Source organism: Erythrolamprus reginae, chromosome 5, assembly GCF_031021105.1.
Source record: "Erythrolamprus reginae isolate rEryReg1 chromosome 5, rEryReg1.hap1, whole genome shotgun sequence".
Lineage (NCBI taxonomy): Eukaryota > Metazoa > Chordata > Lepidosauria > Squamata > Dipsadidae > Erythrolamprus > Erythrolamprus reginae.
Genome location: NC_091954.1, coordinates 19,683,457 through 19,707,868, shown reverse-complemented (window position 1 = coordinate 19,707,868; position 24,412 = coordinate 19,683,457).

Below are 24,412 nucleotides of genomic sequence, written 5' to 3'. Positions count from 1 at the left end.
TCTTCATTGATAACAATCCAGATTTACCCAACCGATACAGAAAAATAGAATAGAACACATTTCAGTACAGCAGGATATATATATCTGAATTATATGAAAAGACAAAAAGGTTGTACTTCCTGAGCAAACCAATCTTACATATTTAAATTAGTGAGATATTTAAGCAATATTACCACATCCAAGCTGAGAAGGACTTTAACACTCACTCAGTTTAATGCTCTTCCTTCAGCCATTTTGGAAGGCAGATACAAAGAAATTCCATATGCTGCTTGATTATGTTCATGTACTAGAGTAGGGGTGTCAAACTCAAGGCCCGGTGACCGAATCCAGTATATTTTTACGTGAAAGGACCGCCCTTTGCTTGCAGCACCGCTGCGGTGTCCTTTTTCGTAAAAATAACAATGTTTATTTTTACGTGAAGTCCTCCCTTTGAAGGAGCCTTGGAATCCAGGAAGTGATCACCTTGGCATCCTTAGCAACCTGCCGGTGACGTCAAAACTCCGCTCCCGGAATCTCTTCGTGGGAGGGATTCCACGTTCGGGTTCGAGTTTGCTTCGGGTTCGGCCGAATTTTGTGTAAAGTTCGTCCTAACTTGCCGAACCCGAACACCATTGGGTTCGCCCATCACTATACATAACCAAAGCTTGCTGTGGCCATTTGCATCACCTGCAGAGTTATGGAATCAATCCTAAACCAATCTATTACCCTTCACTTAGAAACAAACAACCTTTGTTACTCTCTAACAAACAATTTGGTTCCAGGAATTTTTTCCCCTGTAATCTGCAACTCCTACACTGCAAAAACATATAGACTACACAACTTGATCAAGGCAGAACAATAGACACAATTTACACAGACTTCTGTAAATCTATGACTATCACAAAGTGTTTTTATCTTATGATTCTTGATTAATGTATTTTTTTACTTTTTATATATACCAAGAAAGTATGCACGAAAGACAAATTCCCTATGTGGCCAATCATACTTGGCCAATAAAGAATTCCATTCCATTCTATTCTATTCTATTCTGTCCTGTACTATCCTATCCTATCCTATCCTGTATGATATTTGTACTCCTTGTAGATCAGTTTTTTGCCATTACCACCATCTTTTTGTTGGGTGCTTCAGCAATTTTTAATTGGCTCATCTGTCCACAGATGAACCACATTTAGTAGAAGCCATACAGGTTGGCAGAGCTTGCAGAAAAGTTATTTACCTTTGATTTGATCTCTTACCTAAACATGTCTTCCAAGTCCTAAACTTTCTTTCCTCCCATTAGAAGCAAAAAAACCAACCCAACCCCAACCCAACCCAATCCAACCTTTTGAAAAAAGTTTCCTTTTGAAAAAAGCTCCATTGAAACTATCATAACATGGATGATTGAGAATCTCCCATAGATATTAAGCCCCATAAACTTCACACCAACATCTCACAGCTGCTTTTACGTAGATCATAGGACAGTATTTTGGCAACATTACAACTATATTGTAAATAGTTAGAATTCCCCAAGCTGAAAAAACATCACATACAAGAAAACGATTCTGGAAAGTACAATTGTGTTCTACCTTTTCAGCTATTAGGGGGTGCATTGATTGACTCTTGGGGTGTTGTAAAACATTTAAAAACTGGGAGCTATTTAAAATGCAGGCAGGTTACTTGAAACAGTTCCTGTGGATTTGGAAAATGAAAATGATTGCAGTGCACAAGAAGCCTATAAATACAATGCTTTCCTATAGAGATATATTGTGGCAAAGTATTGTGAAAATAACAATGAGGCCATTTGGGGACAATTTTTAAAATGGCACAATTTGTCTTGCCATTCCCAGCATCCCAGCTGAACTGTAACAACATTGCCAAAAAACCATTAAGAGTTGTTAACCTAATCTTCCATAGCTTCTTTTCTGGTTAATATTGTACTTTTAACTAGAGCATACCAAACATTTGCTAGACCAATTCTCGAATACAGCTCATCTGTCGGGAACCCGCAGTACATATCAGACATTAATATAATTGAGAGAGTCCAGAAATATTTTACGAGAAGAGTCCCCACTCCTCTCTCCACAACAGAATACCTTATGCCACCAGCTTGAAATTTTGGGCTAGGACAATTTAGAACTATGCTGCCTTGGGTTGACCTAAGTGTAGCCCATAAAATTATGTGTCACAATGCCCTACCTGTCAATGAATACTTCAGCTTCAACCACAACAATACACAAGCACATAATAGATTCAAACTCAATGTAAACCGTTAGAAACTCAACTGCAGAAAATACGACTTCAGCCACAGAGTGGTCAGTGCCTGGAATGCACTACTTGACTCTGTGGTTTCTTCCCCAAACCCCAAAAACCTTAACCTTAGACTGTCTACAGTCGACCTCACCCCATTCCTAAGAGGTTGTGCCTAAGCGCCCCATTATGCCTACCATCCCTCTCTTACTGTCTTTATTATTATTATTATTATTATTATTATTATTATTATTATTATTATTTATTGGATTTGTATGTCACCCTTCTCTGAAGACTTGGGGCAGCTAACAGCAATAACAAGACAGCATACAATAATAATCCAATACTAAGAACAATTAAAAACCCATTATTATTTTAAAAAAAACACCAAACATACATACAGACATACCATGCATAAAATTGTAAGGGCCTAGGGGGAAGGAGTATCTCAATTCCCCCATGCCTGGTGGCAGAGGTGGGTTTTAAGTAGCTTACCAAAGGCAAGGAGGGTGGGGGCAATTCTAATCTCTGGAGGGAGTTGGTTCCAGAGGGCCTGGGCCGCCACAGAGAAGGCTCTTCCCCTGGGTCCCGCCAAGCGGCATTGTTTGGTTGACGGGACCCGGAGAAGACCCACTCTGTGGGACCTAACTGGTCGCTGGGATTCGTGCAGCAGAAGGCGGTCTTATTGTCCAAATTTACCTGTACCTACTTTGCTTTTGTTTATGTTTATAACAATACCTGCTATCTTGTACATATTTTCATAAGTAAGTAAGTAAGTAAGTAAGTAAGTAAGTAAGTAAGTAAGTAAGTAAGTAAGTAAGTAAGTAAGTAAGTAAATAAATAAAAATAAACAGGGAGACATGGGTGGCACACAAGTCTTATAAACAAACAAGCAATCAAAATATTTATATTTTTCAGAAGCAGCTCTGTACTTTTTATTTTGGTGTAGACCTGAGAATGCAACTGGAGATATTTTTAGAATGTTGCTTCTGGTTCCCGTTTCACTTCTAAATTCCTTCTCTTCCTAGCCTCAAATCCATTGACAATCCATTATCCAGCTATTTAGTACCTCCTAAATGACATCCTGCTGAAATTTTAGGCTGCCTTCCAAAACCTTATCTGCTCCTTACAGATTGCCCAACACTTTTGGAAACAGATGTGACCAGCAAGGTATGCCTGAATTCCTTCATCACCATCTATTGCAGCAATACCAGCTATCCATCAGTAGCGGGCACACATTTTGTGGGGTACAATATCAGTTAACACACTTTGGTGGCATGTTTAACTCTCAGGGCTCTTCATCATAAGTCAGTTGAAATGTTTTCACTAGTTTAAGAACATTTTCACGCACTTTAAGAACACTGAGGAAGAGAAAAGAAAAATAGTGCTCTTATACAGTTTGTATTTCTGAATTCAAGTGGGAGAGGAGATAACTGGTTTTAAAGGGAAATTCTATTGGCTGATTGTGTTTTTGAATTCAGGGAGGAGGGGTCTAGACTGGGAAGTATAAAAGAGTCAGAAAAACCATTTTAAACTGCACTTTAAGAACACTGAGGAAGAGAAAAGAAAAATAGTGCTCTTATACAGTTTGTATTTCTGAATTCAAGTGGGAGAGGAGATAACTGGTTTTAAAGGGAAATTCTATTGGCTGATTGTGTTTTTGAATTCAGGGAGGAGGGGTCTAGACTGGGAAGTATAAAAGAGTCAGAAAAACCATTTTAAACTGCACTTTAAGAACACTGAGGAAGAGAAAAGAAAAATAGTGCTCTTATACAGTTTGTATTTCTGAATTCAAGTGGGAGAGGAGATAACTGGTTTTAAAGGGAAATTCTATTGGCTGATTGTGTTTTTGAATTCAGGGAGGAGGGGTCTAGACTGGGAAGTATAAAAGAGTCAGAAAAACCATTTTAAACTGCACTTTAAGAACACTGAGGAAGAGAAAAGAAAAATAGTGCTCTTATACAGTTTGTATTTCTGAATTCAAGTGGGAGAGGAGATAACTGGTTTTAAAGGGAAATTCTATTGGCTGATTGTGTTTTTGAATTCAGGGAGGAGGGGTCTAGACTGGGAAGTATAAAAGAGTCAGAAAAACCATTTTAAACTGCACTTTAAGAACACTGACGAAGAGAAAAGAAAAATAGTGGCCCGCGCGCCTGGTGGCGCGCGAATTATATAACTATAAACCAAAATCAGCAAAGTTTGGTAGCAATAGGGGTTCATTTTCTTGCTAAGTACCTGTATTTCAATACATTGTTAAGATGATTGGCTTGGTGCAGTGTAAAACTTGTTTGGCTGTTGTGTTCCGTAGTACCTTGTGGAACTTGGGGTACTGCCCTCTTTGCATTAGGACATCTAGGTTAGATGGCGAGATCTCTAGATTGCAGTCCTTAGTTTGTAGCTTGCAGGCAGAAGTGGAAAGATTGTCCCAGCCACGTGCTGTAATGCAGCCATGTGTGCAGCCTCCACTTCCACAGCGCCCCCCGAGGAGGAGGGCTGTTTGGACAACTGTTGGTTCAGGAAGATTACGTGCGGTTGAACAAAAACATAACAATTTTGGTCTCTCTGTATCCAATTCCTATAATGTTCTTGCGGATTTAAATAGTAGGGATGTTGTAGATATTAGCAAGGCCCCTCAGGCGGAGAATGAGGGGATGTTCAAAGGAGAAGTTGTTGTAAATGAGGAGCATAGTGTCACCATACCAAGTCCAGTTAGTAGAAATAAAGAGAGGACACATGTTCTTGTGGGTGACTCGATTGTCAGAGGTGTTGATTTGGGACAGAGGAAGGATGTAGTGAAGGTGATGAGGTGTCTTCCAGGAGCCACTGCCCACAGGGATAGGAGGCGGATTACAAACATTATCAAGGCTGTGAGTAAAGATAATAACGTTGATGTGGTGGTGCATCTTGGCACAAACGATTTGTCCCAGAGAAATGTTAATGTAGTAAAAAGAGATTTTCAATGTCTAAGGAGCTGGGTAAAATAACTGATTCAGTGACATTCTCAGAGGTGTTACCGGTTTGTGGCCAGGAGGGTAAAACAAGTTGTATCAGAGAGTTTAATGTGTGGTTAAGGCAGTGGTGTAAAGCTGAAGGTTTTGGTTATGTAAGTCATGATGTCAATAGGTGGTCTAATAGGGAGTTGTTTAAGAGGGATGGTTTGCATCCATCATACAGAGGTGCCCAGGTGCTCGGTGAGGAATTCAGAACTTTTTTGGACAGGCATTTAAACTAGGTAAAGGGGACAGAGATGTACCAGATGTGGAGGATTTCTGTCCCCGACCAATGAGGATAAATCAGTTTCTGGAAGCTTATGAAAAGGGAGCTGTAAATAAAATAGATGTAGTTGCTGATGATAAGGGGCAAACTAATAATGAAAATAATGTCCTTCGGGTAATGTACACAAATGCTCGAAGCTTGAGCAACAAGCTCTGTGAGTTAATGGCCATAATATCTAGAGATAATTTGGATCTGGTTGCCATAACTGAGACATGGTTTAGGGATTCTAATGAATGGGAAATATCCATACCAGGATATACACTGTATAGGAAGGATAGAATAGAGAGAAGGGGAGGTGGAGTAGCCATTTATGTTAAAGAAAGTCTAAAAACAATACTAATTCAAAATACATGTAAAGATCTGGAGACCCTCTGGATTTGCATGCAAAATAAAGACGGTTCTGTCATTAGAATTGGGGTGATCTATAGGCCTCCAGGGCAATCTGAGGAACATGACAACAAGATGGTGGATGAGATTACCCTAATGGCAGTAAAGGGAGATATTGTGGTTATGGGTGATTTCAACATGCCTGATGTTGACTGGAATATCCCCAGTGCCCTTACATGCAAAAGTAAGAATATAGTAGAGGCCTTTACAGGAGCAGCTATGGCACAGCTAGTTAAGACACCAACTAGAGGGGAGAATATTCTAGATTTAGTTTTTACCAATGGGAATCGGGTTTCAGAGGTCAAGGTGGGAGAAAATTTAGGTTGCAGTGACCATCTATGTTTGTGGTTTGATGTAAAAACTGATGGTGAGCAATCCTATACTGCAACCAAAGTATTGGATTTCAGAAAAACAAATTTTAATGCAATGGGGGAATATTTAAATAATGAATTAAAGGGGAGGGATAAAATGGCAGGAGCAAGCACCCAGTGGACTGTATTAAAAAAGGCCATCTTAAAAGCCACAAGACTTTATGTAAAGCAAGTAACTAAAGGTAAAAGGAAGAAGAAACCGCTATGGTTTAGCAATGATGTAAGGGCTATAGTCAATGAAAAAAAGGCTGCCTATAGGAGGTATAAAGAGTCTGGAAGTATAGCTGATAGAGAGGTGTATAAAATGAGACAGAAGGAGGCGAAACAGATAATATATGCTGCTAAAGCCTCAAAAGAGGAAGAAATAGCAAAATCTGTAAAGAAGGGGGATAAAACCTTCTTCAGATATATTAGTGATAGGAAGAAGAAAAACTGCAGCATCACAAAGCTTAGTACCGGGAATAATACATACATTGATGGGAATAAGGAGATCGCTGACCATTTCAATAGCTACTTCTGTTCAGTTTTCTCAAAAGACACCTTACAAAATAATAATAATACTATAGAGGGATATAGCATTGCTTCCAGCTGTACGGATTCAGCTCCAGTGATCTTAGAAGCCGATGTCTTAGAAGAACTTGAAAGATTAAAGATAAATAAGGCAATGGGTCCAGATGGCATCCACCCCAGAGTTCTTAAAGAACTCAGATCTGTCATTGCTACCCCCCTGACTGATTTGTTTAACAAATCCCTGTTAACAGGAGATGTTCCTGAGGATTGGAGAATGGCCAGTGTTGTGCCTATCCACAAGAAGGGCAGTAGAGATGAAGCTGGTAACTACAGGCCAGTTAGCTTGACATCAGTTGTAGTTAAAATGATGGAGACTCTACTCAAAAAGAGGATAAATCAGCATCTAAAAAACAATAACTTATTGGACCCAAATCAGCATGGCTTTACTGAAGGCAAATCGTGTCAGACTAATCTCATTGAGTTCTTTGACTATGTCACAAAGGTGTTGGATCAAGGTGGTGCCGTGGATATTGCCTATCTGGACTTCAGCAAAGCCTTTGATACGGTTCCACATAAAGAGCTGATAGATAAATTAGTGAAGATTGGACTTAATCCCTGGATAGTTCAGTGGATTTCAAGCTGGCTGAAGCATAGACATCAGAGAGTTATTGTTAATGGCGAGTATTCTGAGCAGAGTCAGGTTACAAGCGGTGTGCCACAAGGGTCTGTTCTGGGTCCTATTCTTTTTAATATGTTTGTGAGTGACATAGGGGAAGGTTTGGTAGGGAAGGTTTGCCTATTTGCCGATGACTCTAAAGTGTGCAATAGGGTTGATATTCCTGGAGGGGTCTGTAATATGGTAAATGATTTAGCGTTACTAGATAAATGGTCAAAGCAATGGAAACTGCAGTTTAATGTTTCCAAATGTAAAATAATGCACTTGGGGAAAAGGAATCCTAAATCTGAGTATTTCATTGGCAGTTCTGTGTTAGCAAAAACTTCAGAAGAGAAGGATTTAGGGGTAGTGATTTCTGACAGTCTCAAAATGGGTGAACAGTGTGGTCGGGCGGTAGGAAAGGCAAGTAGGATGCTTGGCTGCATAGCTAGGGGTATAACAAGCAGGAAGAGGGAGATTGTGATCCCCTTATATAGAGCGCTGGTGAGACCACATTTGGAGTACTGTGTTCAGTTCTGGAGACCTCACCTACAAAAAGATATTGACAAAATTGAACGGGTCCAAAGACGGGCTACAAGAATGGTGGAAGGTCTTAAGTATAAAACGTATCAGGAAAGACTGAATGAACTCAATCTGTATAGTCTGGAAGACAGAAGGAAAAGGGGGGACATGATCGAAACATTTAAATATGTTAAAGGGTTAAATAGGGTTCAGGAGGGAAGTGTTTTTAACAGGAAAGTGAACACAAGAACAAGGGGACACAATCTGAAGTTAGTTGGGGGAAAGATCAAAGGCAACATGAGAAAATATTATTTTACTGAAAGAGTAGTAGATCCTTGGAACAAACTTCCAGCAGACGTGGTTGGGAAATCCACAGTAACTGAATTTAAACATGCCTGGGATAAACATATATCCATCCTAAGATAAAATACAGGAAATAGTAAAAGGGCAGACTAGATGGACCAAGAGGTCTTTTTCTGCCGTCAGTCTTCTATGTTTCTATGTTTCTAGTTACTGAGCCAGCAGAAAACTCTGTCGACATACAATTTGGTAGCCCCAGTAGCAATCTTTATCATGACAGAAACGTTATTATTATTATTATTATTATTGTTGTTGTTGTTGTTGTTGTTATTGTTATTGTTGTTGTTGTTGTTGTTGTTATTGTTATTGTTATTATTATTATTATTAATTAGATTTGTATGCCGCCCCTCTCCGTAGACTCGGGGCGGCTTACAGCAGTGATAAACACAATATATAACGACAAATCTAATAGTTAGAATCTAAAATAACAATAATACATTTAAAAATTCTAAAAAACAAGAAACCCCAATATATAAAAAACATACATACAGTCATATCATACACAGAAAACTACATAGGCAGGGGGAGATGTTTCAGTTCCCCCACGCCTGACGACAGAGGTGGGTTTTAAGGAGCTTACGAAAAGCAAGGAGGGTGGGGGCAGTTCTAATCTCTGGAGGGAGCTGATTCCAGAGGGTCGGAGCCGCCACAGAGAAGGCTCTTCCTCTGGGTCCCGCCAAACGACATTGTTTAGTTGACGAGACCTAGAGGAGACTAACTCTGTGAGACCTAACCGGTTGCTGGGATTCGTGCAGCAGAAGGCGGTCTCGTAGATACCCTTGTCCGGTGCCATGAAGGGCTTTATAGGTGATGACCAGCACTTTGAATTGTGACCGGAAACTGATCGGCAACCAATGGAGACTGCGGAGTGTTGGAGTAACATGGGCATACAGTGATCCCCCGCTCGTTGCGAGGGTTCCGTTCCAGGACCCCCCGCAACGAGCGGGTTTTCGCGAAGTAGCGCTGCGGAAGTAAAAACACCATCTGCGCATGTGCAGATGGTGTTTTTACTCCCGCAGCGCTAGCGAGGAGCCGAAGATTGGGGGCGGCGCGGCTGTTTTAAAATGTCGCCACCGGCATGGGGGGCTTCCTAGCAGCCCCCCAAACCCGGGTTGGGGGTCCGGGGGGTGCTGGCAAGCCCCCCATGCCGGCGGCGACATTTTAAAACAGTTGCGCCGCGCTGGCTGTCGCCGCTTTCGAGCTGAGTCCCAGAGCGAATTCGCTCCGGGACTCAGCTCCAAAGCGCCGACAGCCAGCGCCAGCGAACGGCTTCTCCGCGCTGGCTGTCGCCGCTTTCGAGCTGAGTCCCGGAGCGAATTCGCTCCGGGACTCAGCTCCAAAGCGCCGACAGCCAGCGCCAGCGAACGGCTTCTCCGCGCTGGCTGTCGCCGCTTTCGAGCTGAGTCCCGGAGTGAATTCGCTCCGGGACTCAGCTCAAAAGCGCCGACAGCCAGCGCCAGCGAACGGCTTCTCCGCGCTGGCTGTCGCCGCTTTCGAGCTGAGTCCCGGAGCGAATTCGCTCCGGGACTCAGCTCAAAAGCGCCGACAGCCAGCGCCAGCGAACGGCTTCTCTGCGCTGGCTGTCGCCGCTTTCGAGCTGAGTCCCGGAGCAAATTCGCTTCAGGACTCAGCTCGAAAGCGGCGAGAATGAACGGCGTGGGCGGGCGAAGGGCGGGCGGCAGCGAGGAGTTTGCGTGGGCGGTGGGGAAACTCCTTGCTGATGCCCGCTGCTCGCCCTCCCGCCAGCAAGAGGGGGAAGACCCAGTGAAGCCGCCCAGCAGCTGATCTGCCGGGCGCCATCTACGCATGCGTGCCCATAGAAAAAAAAGGGCACACATGCGCAGATGGTGTTTTGACTTCCGGGTTGAAAAATCGCAAATTACCCTGTTCGCAATGGTCGGGGACGCAATAACCGGGGTATTACTGTATTTGGGAAAGCCCATGATTGCTCTCGCAGCTGCATTCTGCACGATCTGAAGTTTCCGAACACTCTTCAAAGGTAGCCCCATGTAGAGAGTGTTACAGTAGTCGAACCTCGAGGTGATGAGGACATGAGTGACTGTGAGCAGTGACTCCCGGTCCAAATAGGGGATTAGTAAATGCTGTTCTCTTAGTAAGGATAGGGTTTGGTAAATTTATTCAATTTTTTATTTATTTATTTGATTTTTATGCCACCCTTTTCCTTAGACTCAGGGCGGCTTACAACATGTTAGCAATAGCACTTTTTAACAGAGCCCGCATATTGCCCCCACAATCTGGGTCCTCATTTTACCCACCTCGGAAGGATGGAAGGCTGAGTCAACCCTGAGCCGGTGATGAGATTTGAACCACTGACCTGCAGATCTACAGTCAGCTGACCTGCAGTACAGCACTCTGCCTGCTGCGCCACCCCAGCTCAATTCTCCCAGCTTTGTTACTGTCCCCACTTCAGCTTCATAAAAAAACCCAAAACCATGAGTCTGTGTCAAAACATCTGCCACACTTTCATCTTTGTTGGTATGTCTCGGTATAGCTAGGCTATGAGACCTTTGACACACACCGAGCAGAGAATTTTAACAGAGTGTGGATGTGTGATAAAGCCAAATAAAAATACACAGATTTAGTTATGCTTAATAAGTACTATTTACATATAGACAAAAGATAGAAACAATTCATAATAAGCACTAAGCAAATACAATAAAATACGCACAAAGAAAATACACTCCCCCCTCAAGGCAAAGCAAAGTAAAAATGACTGAGCAGAAATGAGTGTTACAGCGTCATTTGAGGAAAGGAGTACTGGCGCCCTCTTATGACGAACCAGCCTAGAATACTTAACATTTAAAGTGATAGTACAAGTTTACAGTGGCAAACCCTAACAAACATGTACCCTGTACTAACAATCTTAATGGGCCTGGGGCTGAGGATATGCTCAGTTTTCAAAGATAGCTCAACCAAAATATTTAGGCATCTGACAAAACTTATTCTGTTCTGCATGTTTGTGTTTAAAGAGGGCCTATTCCAGAAGAGTACTGTACCTTAAATGTCCCAAACAATTGTGGTTAGGCAAGTGGAACACTAAGTCATGAATTATCAAAGAGACAGATAGTGATCTTCTCTTGCTTTACCATGCAATCCTCCAACAATCACCAATGGTCACTTCTGTTTAGATTGTTCTAGCACTCCAAGCTGGAGACAGGCTTTGGAGACTTGGCAGATTCAGGCTGAGTGCCTGTTTTGGGTTTTGTTTTGGGGTGGGAGGTGGGGAAGACATTTCTTCTTTTGCCAAAAGGAGAAGGGCCTTGAAAGACTCCCAGTGCCCAGGAAAATAAAAAGGGACTAAAATAAAATGTAAAGAAGATCAAACTAATGACAACAGGTTTTTGATTTTCAAATGCCACGAAGTTTCCATATGAGGGGTGAGTTGTGGATCATTTTGCTGCTGGTTTGCTCAAGGTCACCCACAAAAATAAAAAATATGTGCACATGTGCAGAAGCAAAATCCAAGATGCCGGCACTCACAGACTGGCACCGACAGAACCAGCTCCATGACATCATTGTCGCTTTGCTAAAGAACTGATTAGAACTAGTAGGGACCTACCTCTGTTCCATGCCTATAAAAAATAAGTATCATGAAAGCTGTTGTGGTTAGCTCTGGCCCAGCTCCTGCCCCAAGGAATGTGCAGGTGGATGTGAGGGTGACATCCACATGCCGCAGGCCTGTTTTGCTCCCGATGGAATCGGCCGATGAAGCCTCCTCTGACCAAGGAAGCATGAGTGACAGGGAAGAGGGGAGTTTGGCAGACAGCCCAGGAGATCAATCATCTGTATCATCCTTGGATTCTGAACAAGAATTAATGACACATCCACGCATGTGTAGAGTGATGGATAGGAGACAACAACTGAAGGATTATTACAAGAGAAAATGAGGCCACCTGTGGTTGGGTGGGGCTGCTGTAATTAGTGCTACAGATAAAAAGAACAGTGTGCTGGTTTAGCCTTGTGGCAGTTTATCTGATTCATTATTCATCAAGATCGTGGTTTTTGTGCTGTTCAAGATTGTGTGTGGACTCTCTGGACTTTAGAATTGGACTCAATTTCCCAGTTATTGGGTGAGCAATTGGATTGCGTTTAACCTGTGCCTTGTGTGTACCAGAAAATCCCTTTGACATTTAAAAAGGGAGCTGTTTCTGATTTTCTGTTTATAAAAACTTTTGGCTTTTCCTTTTATCGTGTGGTGTGTGTCTTCCTTGACTAATTACCCTGTAATTATGGGCGGTTGAAACACGCCAGCAGAACAAAAGCTATGGTATTCTCTGCAACATTTTATGGACATGAAAGTTGGACTTTGAAGAAATGGGATGGGAAATCCTTCCTTTTAACAAGGCTGAGATACTCCCCTGGGACCCTGAACACTGTTATAATCCAGAACTTCCAATTAAGAACTAATTAAGAATTTTAAACTATCTTATTGCTGACTAATTTCTGATATTTTTTATATTTTTTATATTTTATATATATATATATATATATTATATTTATAGTTTTTTTAAATTAGATAAATTTAGATATTTTTCTTATTGTATTTTAATAATCAAGTTAATCTATTTTAATTATTACTAATTTAATCTTAATATTATTGGGGGGTTTCTTAATTAATTGGATGATTGGGGTGTATGAAATATTGTGCATAGGATGAATGATTGGTGTGAGTGTGATGGTTGGAGTGGGTGGGGTTGTGGTATGCATGAGATGAATGAAAATAGTATGAACGACAGATTTGGCCCACCTGACGCTCGGGAGACAGGAGAGGAAGGGGCACTGATCTCTGGGGTGGCAGAGGGTCGGAATATTCCAGTGTTGCTGGGGAGAGGCAGATATGGCGGGGGCCACAGAGTTAGCCGTTCCAGGGGAACGAGGGATTGTTGCTTAATAACGATCACTTGTTCTGGCTCTGTGAGCCCAATCTTGGGTACTGGTGATGAGTGTAACTCTGGCCCTGGGCTCAGGTTGCTGCTGCTCAATGCCAGGTCGGTGGTAAATAAAGCTCTCCTCATCCGGGATTTGATCCTGAATGAGGAGGCCGACTTGGCATGCATTACTGAAACCTGGCTGGGCCCAGAGGGGGGTGTTCCTCTCTCTGAAATCTGCCCAGCTGGGTTTCAGATATGGCATCAACCATCAACCCAGGGAAGGGGGGGGGAGGAGTGGCTATTATAGCCAGGGAGAGCCTTTGCCTACGTAGACTCATTGCTCCGGAAATTGCGGGTTGCGAGTCTCTCTTGATGAAGTTGGACTTAGGGGTTCAGGTGGGCTTATTTCTCACGTACCTGCCTCCCAGCTGCGTGTCAAAAGCCCTGCCTGTGCTACTCGAGGAGGTAGCCGGGTTGGCGGTGGAGTTCCCCGGACTTATTGTCCTGGGGGACTTCAACCTGCCGTCACTCGGCGAAACCTCTGGGTTGGCACAGGAGTTCATGGCCACCATGACAGCCATGGACCTGACTCAAGTAGTACAGGGTCCGACTCACGAGGGAGGGCACGCACCTGACATGGTATTCCTTTCCGAGCAATTGAGTAATGGTCTGAGACTAAGGGGCTTAGAAACATTTCCTTTGTCATGGTCAGACCATTTCCTACTACAGCTTGACTTCCTGGCTCCAATCCTTCCCCGCAGGGAGGCGGAACCAATTAAGATGTTCCGCCCGAGACGCCTGATGGACCCAGAGGGCTTTCAGACGGCGCTTGGGGTTATTCCAGAGGCACTCGTCCACAGTTCGGCGGAGTCTGTTGCGGAGGCCTGGAATACGGCTGCTGCGGAGGCTCTCGACCGGATTGCGCCTTTGCGACCTCTCCGCGGCGCTAGACCCCATAGAGCCCCATGGTTCAACGAGGAGCTCCGGGAGTTGAAACGCCAAAAGAGACGTCTAGAGAAGCGATGGAGGAAGAGTAGGTCTGAATCCGATCGAACACTTATAAGAGCTTTTATTAAGACTTACAAAGTGGCGCTCAAGGCGGCAAGATGCGCGTAGCATGCCGCCTTGATTGCATCAGCGGAATCCCGCCCGGCCGCTCTGTTTAGGGTGACCCGCTCCCTTCTTAACCAGGGGGGAGTTGGGGAGCCCTTGCAGAGTAGTGCCGAGGATTTTAACACGTTTTTCGCTGCTAAAGTCGCTCAGATCCGGGCCAACCTCGACTCCAATTGTAAGACAGAGTCGACTGACAACGAGTCAGTCGAGGTGACTGGGGCACGTACTTGTCCACCTGTCTGGGCAGAGTTTGATCTGGTGACACCTGATGAAGTGGACAAGGCCATTGGAGCTGTGAGTTCCGCCACCTGTTTACTGGATCCGTGTCCCTCCTGGTTGGTTTCGGCCAGCAGGGAGGTGACACGGAGCTGGGCCCAGGAGATTACCAATGCTTCCTTGGGGAGGGGAGTTTTTCCATCACTCTATAAAGAAGCGCTCGTGCGCCCCCTCCTCAAGAAGCCTTCCCTGGACCCAGCCGTACTTAATAACTATCGTCCAGTCTCCAACCTTCCCTTTATGGGGAAGGTTGTTGAGAAGGTGGTGGCACTCCAGCGGTCCTTGGAAGAAGCCGATTATCTAGGTCCCCAACAGTCGGGTTTCAGGCCCGGTTACAGCATGGAAACCACTTTGGTCGCGTTGGTTTATCCTCTGTCCTGGTGCTTCTTGACCTCTCAGCGGCTTTTGATACCATCGACCATGGTATCCTTCTGCACCGGCTGGAGGGGTTGGGGGTGGGAGGCACTGTTCTCCAGTGGTTCTCCTCCTACCTCTCTGGCCGGTCGCAGTCGGTGTTAGTGGGGGGTCAGAGGTCGGCTCCTAGGTTTCTCCCTTGTGGGGTGCCTCAGGGGTCGGTCCTCTCCCCCCTGCTATTCAACATCTACATGAAACCGCTGGGCGAGATCATCCAAGGACATGGGGTGAGGTATCATCAATATGCGGATGATACCCAGCTTTACATCGCCACCCCATGCCCAGTCAACGAAGCGGAGGAAGTGATGTGCCGGTGCCTGGAGGCTGTTGGGGCCTGGATGGGTGTCAACAGACTCAAGCTCAACCCGGATAAGACGGAGTGGCTGTGGGTTTTGCCTCCCAAGGACAATTCCATCTGTCCGTCCATTACCCTGGGGGGGGGAATTATTGACCCCCTCAGAGAGGGTCCGCAACTTGGGCGTCCTCCTCGATCCACAGCTCACATTAGAAAACCATCTCTCAGCTGTGGCGAGGGGGGCGTTTGCCCAGGTTCACCTGGTGCACCAGTTGCGGCCCTATCTGGACCGGGACTCATTGCTCACAGTCACTCATGCCCTCATCACCTCGAGGTTCGACTACTGTAATGCTCTCTACATGGGGCTACCTTTGAAAAGTGTTCGGAAACTTCAGATCGTGCAGAATGCAGCTGCGAGAGCAGTCATGGGCTTACCCAGGTATGCCCATGTTTCACCATCACTCCGCAGTCTGCATTGGCTGCCGATCAGTTTCCGGTCACAATTCAAAGTGTTGGTTATGACCTTTAAAGCCCTTCATGGCATCGGACCAGAATACCTCAGAGACCGCCTTCTGCCGCACGAATCCCAGCGACCGATTAGGTCCCACAGAGTGGGCCTCCTCCGGGTCCCGTCAACTAAACAATGTTGGTTGGCGGGCCCCAGGGGGAGAGCCTTCTCTGTGGCGGCACCGACTCTCTGGAACCAACTCCCCCCGGAGATCAGAACTGCCCCTACTCTTCCTGCCTTCCATAAACTTCTCAAAACCCACCTTTGCCGTCAGGCATGGGGAAACTAAACATCTCCCCCTGGGCCCGCTGAATTTATACATGGTATGCTTGTGTGTGTGTATGTTAGTATAGGGTTTTTAAAAAAAACTTTTAATATTTTAATTAATTGAATTATGTATTGGATTGTTTTTTCACTTGTTGTGAGCCGCCCCGAGTCTTCGGAGAGGGGCGGCATACAAATCCAAATAATAAATAAATAATAAATAAATAATAAAGACTATTGACACTTTTAAACTTGGTGTTGGAGAAGAGACTGAGAATACCATAGAGAATCAAGAAAGAACTAATTAAGGCACAGATGGCAAGGCTCAAGTAGTCTTACTTCCATTTGAAGATCTCACTCTCTAGAGAGGGTTTTAAAGCTAGGAGAGAAGGAAAGAAAGAGAACAGGAGGACAATCAGCAACAGAGTGGATGGATTTGGTTATAGTGGCAATGAATGCACCATTGGAAGACCAAGAAGGATCAGTTAGCAATAAATTGTCATGGGTAAAAACAATGTGTTAGCTAAAAATGGACAACAACTTGATGGTACATAATCAACCAACCAACCAACCAACCAACCAACCAACCAACCAACCAACCAACCAACCAACCAACCAATCAATCACAGGGAGGGATAACTTAGGCCTTCCTTGAAATATGGACTGTTGACCAGATAAAGTTGTTTAGGCTACTTCTATCAAATAGCTTAGTCAAAATACTTTTCACTCCTCTTTCTAATTATATGCTCCTGGGATTAAAATCACTAAATTATGTATTAAATAAATATGTGAAATTGAATTATGGGCCTATCCTACCCTTATCCAATTTCTAAGCTGATTAGTAAAGCAATGAACATATCGAGCACGAACAACCAGATCCAGATGTGAACAGTTTCCTTAGCTACTTTATTGCTTATGCCTAATTACACAGGAATCTTCTCAGTCTGCATCTGGGCTAGACTAGATAAGGTCCCACAGCATTGTGTGTGTGTGTGTGTGTGTCAGACGTTGTCTCCTTATAGCTACTTTATGACTCCAGATTAATTCCTTACTTGACTTCTTCCCTTGGTTGGACTAACTGCTTCATCTTTGTTAGGAACCTTATGATCCACTTACAAGTACAGAGTGCGTTCCAAAAGTAATGCAATTATTTTTTTAAAGTAATTTATGGAACAGATTTGAACAAACACTTACAATTCTTCAAAGTACTGTCCTTGGGCCTCTACATATTTTTTCCAGCAACTCTGCCATGACCAGTACGCGCCCTGCAAGGCATCTGCTGACATCGCCCAAGCAGACTTCTTTTTGTTCCCAGCCCTGAAAGGAACCCGTTTTTTGTCCATAGTATTTGGCTTCAGCCTCCATAATTTGGTCAGTTAGAGTTCTTAATGCCTTGTTTACACAGGCTTTGTGGCAGGACATACACAGCAATTAGTAGTAATGTTGAAAACTCACATGGAGAGTAAAATGGTTTACAGTTGAGAAGTAAAGACTCTAAGTTTTCATCACAGAATTTATATATTATAGTTATATCCTTAGACCAGCTGTTGCTGATCTATACTGTGCGGATGCCGCAAAGTCCCTGTGGGGAACAGGGTCTTCAGAGGGACTTAGGGCAACCCAGAGGCGTGGGGTCACTCACGAATTCGAATCCTAGAAAGAAAACTTGGACACATTTCTCTCTGGGTGAAATGACACAGTTTTGGGCTGTGCACTTCCTTTTATTGGGGGGAATATGCAAATTGGGTAAGGTTATACATATATGTCAAGTGGTATACAAACATCCAATAACATAACTCTAAGATATGACACAACTTCCGAGTCCTTCCTATCTACATATGGCACGTAACTAGCTTCTACTGAACAAATGTCTCTTATGGCCAATTTCCTGGGACCTTTGTTGTGAATATGGTTATCTCCTGTTTACCACAAAGCAAGGTCTTTTATTGCTGCTTTCGTCTGGTGTGCCCCAGGAAATGTAAACATACATCCTTTTATCACAGTTCTCATCCTGCTGGCACATTCTTGTTATTCAAGGAGAGCTGCCTTGAACTGCTTTATGGCCAGTCACTTCCAAGCAGATCTCACCAGAAATGCAGACTCACTTTGTGACCTATGTGCAGTCCTGTTCCTGGCTAATGGAATAAAAGTGTATAAGACATTTATGTTAGAAGTCCAGATATTAAATCCTATCCTAACATGATATGGCAGCCACAATATTGTAAGCATAAGCCTCCTCCATTTTTACAATATGTTCCTGTAATTCTGTCTGATCATTGAATCTGAAAACCTGGGATATGCAGGCTGCTATCATCAAATAATTCATTTAACTAGGTTTCAGAGAAGCACAATATTGCTGAGTTGTAAAAATCAGAATTGCATCTGTTTGAAAGGAGTATTTCACCCATCTCATTTGCAAACAAATGTAAGATGGTTAGGAAGATTGATGAGGGGGAGGTTGTTATTTCTCTGATTCCTTAGCCTGTTTAAAATTTCTATCCTTTTACCTCTCCATCTTTGTTTCTTTGGTTTGATTTTTATACAAATACCGATGTAAATCCATTAACTTCATATTAGAAAGTTTTGCTGTGAGCTGTTTATTCAATCATTTTTTCATTTTCTATATTTTGGTAAACCAGAATGAAATGTATGTATGTACCAGTGGTAGGCTATGAGCCGGAACGCTAAATTGTGTTCGCAGCCGCGGCTCATAAGTTCTTGCGGGACCAGCGCGATTTTGCTGCTTCCCCTGTGGAGGTAGCAAAATCACGCACGGAACCACAGGTAAAACCTTGCCAAAACATGGGCACAATTTTGCTACCTCCACAGGTGCAGCAGCAAAATCACGCTGGTCCCGCAAGAACATATGAGCCACGGCAGCGAGTGAAAATTAGCGTTCTGGCTCATAGCTCACCGCTGGTATGTACACTGACTGCCGATCGGTTTCCGGTCACAATTCAAAGTGTTGGTAATGACCTTTAAAGCCCTACATGGCATTGGGCCAGAATACATCCAGAACCGCCTTCTACCGCACGAATCCCAGCGGCCGAAAAGGTCCCACAGAGTTGGCCTTCTCCGGGTCCCGTCGACCAAACAATGTCATTTGGTGGGCCCCAGGGGAAGAGCCTTCTCTGTGGCGGCCCCGGCCCTCTGGAATCAACTCCCCCCAGAGATTAGAACGGCTCCCACCTGTCTTTCGCAAATTACTCAAGACCCACCTTTATCGCCAGGCATGGGGGAGTTAGGATATTCCTTCCCCTAGGCCATTACAAGTTATGTATGGTATGTTTGTCTGTATGTTTGGTTTTTATAATAAGGGTTTTTAGTTGTTTTATTAAATTGGATTGTTACATGTTGTTTTTTATCATTGTTGTTAGCCGCCCCGAGTCTGCGGAGAGGGGCGGCATACAAATCCAATAAATAATAATAATAATAATAATAATAATAATAATAATAATAATAATAATTAGATCAGTGGTTCCCAATGTGGGGACAATGCCTGGGGAGGGGGAAAATTTGATTTTTAATGGAGGCAACTGGAACCTTGTTTAAACAAAGTTGATGTTCTTTTAGGCTTCCTCCTTATGAGTAGGATTCACTTTTTGAATAGCAAGAATTATATGTCATGGGAAGGGGCATCAGGATTTTAGAGATGCTTAGGTGGAGCATGGCCAAAAAAGGTTGGGAATCACTAGATGAGAGGGGGTGGAGGGAGGGAGGGACATGTTAACATGGAAGACCAAGAGAAGAAGAGGACAACCAACAACAAGGTGAATGGATTTAGTTATAGTGGTGATGGGTGCAGTGTTGGAAGAGCAAATAACCAGGTTAGGGGCATAAAATATATGTGGTCGCCAGGAATTGACACCAACTTTATAACACACCAGCAATCTGTTTTGTAAAAATACTAAAGTGGGGTACCACCATTTTTAAAAAATAAATGAATGTGTTTATTTAAGCTGACCCATGCTTAACCTAAAATGAAATGCGTGAACCTAAAATGAAATGAAGTGTGGGGGGGGGATAGGTTATCCCTTCCCTTTTGGGAGTTCTGAAACACAAGTCCATTTTGGCTACACAATAATCAGCCCTGTTGTTAAATGGACTGGTTAGAGGGTTGCAGCATTAGGTCTTCAAATCTCACCTGAGCATTGCCAGACCTGTTTGTTCATCTTCCTTCAAGGTTGAATAACTGTGGTCAAAAATAGGTAATGGTTTTGCTGGATTTGTCCAACAATTGGCATGGAACAGTCCATAGATCTAAATCCCAAGAAATGTGATTTAGTTTCTTTGTTTTTTTAAATGTTTTTTTTATTTTTTCACCAACTTTACAGAAACATCCATACATATACCATAATATCAAAACATACATGATTACACATTTCTGTCCAAAATGCCACAAACAAATATAGTAAATTTGCATCTTTTGTACTTTTCTCTACCATCTGTTATCCTTCTATATTTTATGCTACACTTCCCTCTATCTCCCTCTCTTCCCTCTTCCTTCTATCTTCTTTTTCTCTCTCTCCCTCTTTCCTACTTTCCTCCTCCCTTTCCCCCTTCCTTTCTTCTTCCTCTTCCTCCCTCTTGTCCTTTCCTGAGTACTAGTGATGGGTGAACCCAACGGTATTCGGGTTTGGCAAGTTTGGATGAACTTTGCGCAAAATTCGGCCGAAACCGAACAGTTTGTGGCACCAAAGCTCCGCCCCCGGAATCTCTTCATGGGAGGGATTCCCCAGCTCCTTCAAAGGGAGGTCTTTTCATGTAAAACAACATTATTTTTTCAAAAAAGGACGCGGCAGCAGCGCCGCAAGCAAAAGGAGGTCCTTTTATGTGAAAATAAAAACTTTTATTTTTACATGAAAAGACTTTCTTTAAAGGAGCTGGGGAATCCCTCCCACGAAGAGATTCCGGGGGCGGAGCTTTGACATCACATATACCGGCAGGTTGCTAAGGACGCCAAAGTGATCACTTCCTGGATTCCATGGAATCCAGGAAGTGATCACTTTGGCGTCCTTAGCAACCTGCCGGTATACATGACGTCAAAGCTCCACCCCCGGAATCTCTTCGTGGGATTCCCCAGTTCCTTTTGTGCCTCCCTCCCAGCCTCCCAACTGGCTGACAACTCCCCGGTGTTCTCCTTCCTCTGCCGCCACCGGCGCCAGGCTCCTCCTCCTCTTCTCAGCAGATGACAGCGGGGAAGTGGCTTTCGCAATGTTCGGCACGAACGTCAAACTAAATCACGAATTTTACAAAAATTTCGGGTTCGGGTCCGGCTTGCCGAATACCACAAAATTCGGTACGGACCCGAATTGTGTGGATTTGGTTCTCCCAACACTACTGAGTACATCTAATTGTGATCCATTTTATGGTTAAGACAATTCAAAGCCCTGACTTCATTCTAACATCGGAACTACTCTTAAGTTTATATCTTTTCCTATATCTATCTATATATCTATATTTATATCTATGTAGATTGTTCTGAGTTCGGGTTTTGCCCCGTGTAATATTTTGAGTGTCTATGCGACGTTTCGGTGAAATCACATTCACCGTCATCAGGCTGAAGTTATAAGCTTCATGCTGCTGTAAATAATATCTATATCTATACTATCTATATCTATATCTATATCTATATCTATATCTATATATTATTATTTATTAGATTTGTATGCCGCCCCACTCCGAAGACTCGGGGCAGCTCACAGCATACAGTATAAAAGAGTGAATACAGAGACAAATCTAATTAATTAAAAACTATGTAAGCTAAAAACCCCAATATATTAAAAATCAATCAACAAATTCAAATCACAGCCATATATCACAATTATTGGCCAGGGGTCTAGATCTAATTGCCCCAAACCTGGCGACATAAGTGAGTCTTAAGACTCTTGCAGAAGGCGAGGAGGGTGGGGGGCAGTGTAAATCTCCAGGGGGAGCTGATTCCACAGAGAAGGCTCTTCCCCTTGGCCCCGCCAACGACATTGTCTGGTTGACGGGACCTGGAGAAGGGCAACTCTGTGGGACCTAACCAGTCGCTGGGATTCATATGGCAGAAGGCGGTCCTGCAAGTAATCTGGCCAGATGCCATGTAGGGCTTTGTAGATGCAACTTTGAATTGCATCTGGAAACCAATCGGCAACCAATGCAGTCCGCAGAGTGTTGGACAGACATGGGCATATCTATATCTATATTATGTATAAAATAATCTTCTAGGTATTTATTTATTTATTCATTCATTCATTCATTCATTCATTCATTCATTCATTCACCTTTTATGCCGCCCTTCTCCTTGGACTCATGGTGGCTTACAGCATGTTAGCAATAGCACTTTTGAACAGAGCCAGCATATTGCCCCCACAATCCAGGTCCTCATTTTATCCACCTCGGAAGGATGGAAGCCTGAGTCAACCTTGAGCCGGTGATGAGATTTCAACCGCTGACCTACAGATCTACAGTCAGCTTCAGTGGGCTGCAGTACAGCACTCTACCTGCTGCGCCACCCCGGGTCTCTCTCTATATAGTATATCTACTGTTATTGCAGTGCTGCCTCCTTGCCTCATGTTTTTGTTATCTGGGTCTACCACCTTTAATTTTCAATTTTCTTCCAAATTAATAGCTGTTCTGTCTGGGTCACTCCAGAAGCCAATACCAACCCAAAAAGAGAAGCCAGACACACTGGTAAAAGGCAAAGGCAGTTTTATAAAATTCAAGAAAAACACAGGTAACAGAAAATGTCCTTACAAACAGGAAAATGCTGTATCTTCAGATATATCCACGAAGGCAAAAGTCCATGCAGCAATACAGAATTCTTGCTGCCAAGACGAGGCTGTAGATAGCAGACCTACACCTCCCACGGGTCTTCCAAAGCTGCTGGGCCACAAGCCAGGAACAGAGACGATGAGAAACAAGACAGGATAACGCAACTTCAAACTGCCAACACTCCACATGGCTTCAAGGGCTTGCCTGCCTTTTAAACCCTGCTAAGGAGGACCACACCCAAACCCAGCTGTTCCTAATTCAGTGCTGATAATACTTCTTTAATTGCTCCTTTCTTTGATCTGACCGTCTCTGTCGCATGTCAATGACGGCTTGTGTGTCATCACCTAATGACTCCAAGCTACTGGCTGGGGAGAGACCCCCCCCAGGGCTCTCATGCTGTTCTCCTTCATCCCATTCCTGATTTTCCTCTCCCCCGTCCGACTGTTCAGCCCCCTCCTCTTCGCTGTCCTCCTCCTCCAGGCATGGAGCCAGCAGAGACACAGCTGGTCCCTGAGCAGCCTCAGGCTGAACCACAACAATAGCTATAGCTTATCTTCCAGACATATTCACTGTCTCTCACACATCTTAATTTTAGGCCACACTCCTCCCTTTCCTCATTTTTTTTATTCTGTCATTTCTAAATGCCCTAAATTTCAGATTTCTTTCCCCATTTCATATCTCCTTTTCGACTTTATTGCTCAATTTTTTTGTTTTAACTTATTCTCCATATTTAAACAAAATCTAATCATTAAACTTCCATCCATTGGTTAATACAATTACCAACTTCCTAACATACAATAATAATAATAAAAAATAAGTCCTAATTATCTAAAATCTCTACAGCAAAAAAATCCAATTTATAAATTATATAATCTTATATAAAGACCTTTAAAAATGATCATTATACAGATCTTATAACATTCCAATAATTTCAGTATTTAAATCCTTTTAACAATAAATCGAATTTATAGGTTATGCAAATCTTATATAGAAACAAATCGTATAAAGAAAAGTAGTAATTATTCAAAAATTTTAACTTTCCAGCAATTTTTTTTAATGATTTTTTTTATTGGTTTATTTATTAAATTAACAACAAACAAAAAATACATAAAAGAAAACGTGCCCATTACCAATAAAACCCCCCCACCACCACCACCATTTAGGGGGTTATATTATTTACAATAAGTTTCAATTTCTTCCTTAGCTCCGGTTTACATTTCTTTACACACAAAAAGTGATTGGAATTTATTTTTCACATTGTCGTCATAAATTACTTAAGTTATAATTTTTAACCTTATTCCATCATGCCATCAGCTTCTCCAATTTATTTTCATCAAAGTTATTTAATCTTATTTCCATAATTTCGAAATGAATGTGGTCCACCATGTACCAGCACCAATTCTGGATTGTCTGTTTATTGTTATCTTTTCATCCTAATACAACTACTGCTTGAGCGCTTTCCAAAGCTGCTGTTTTGATAACTTTCCAGCAATTGACCTACAATTTATTTTCCTTCTTTTCTTTATTTTTTTCCCTTTCATCATAAAAATTTAATTCAAACCATCATCTACCAATCTAATATAT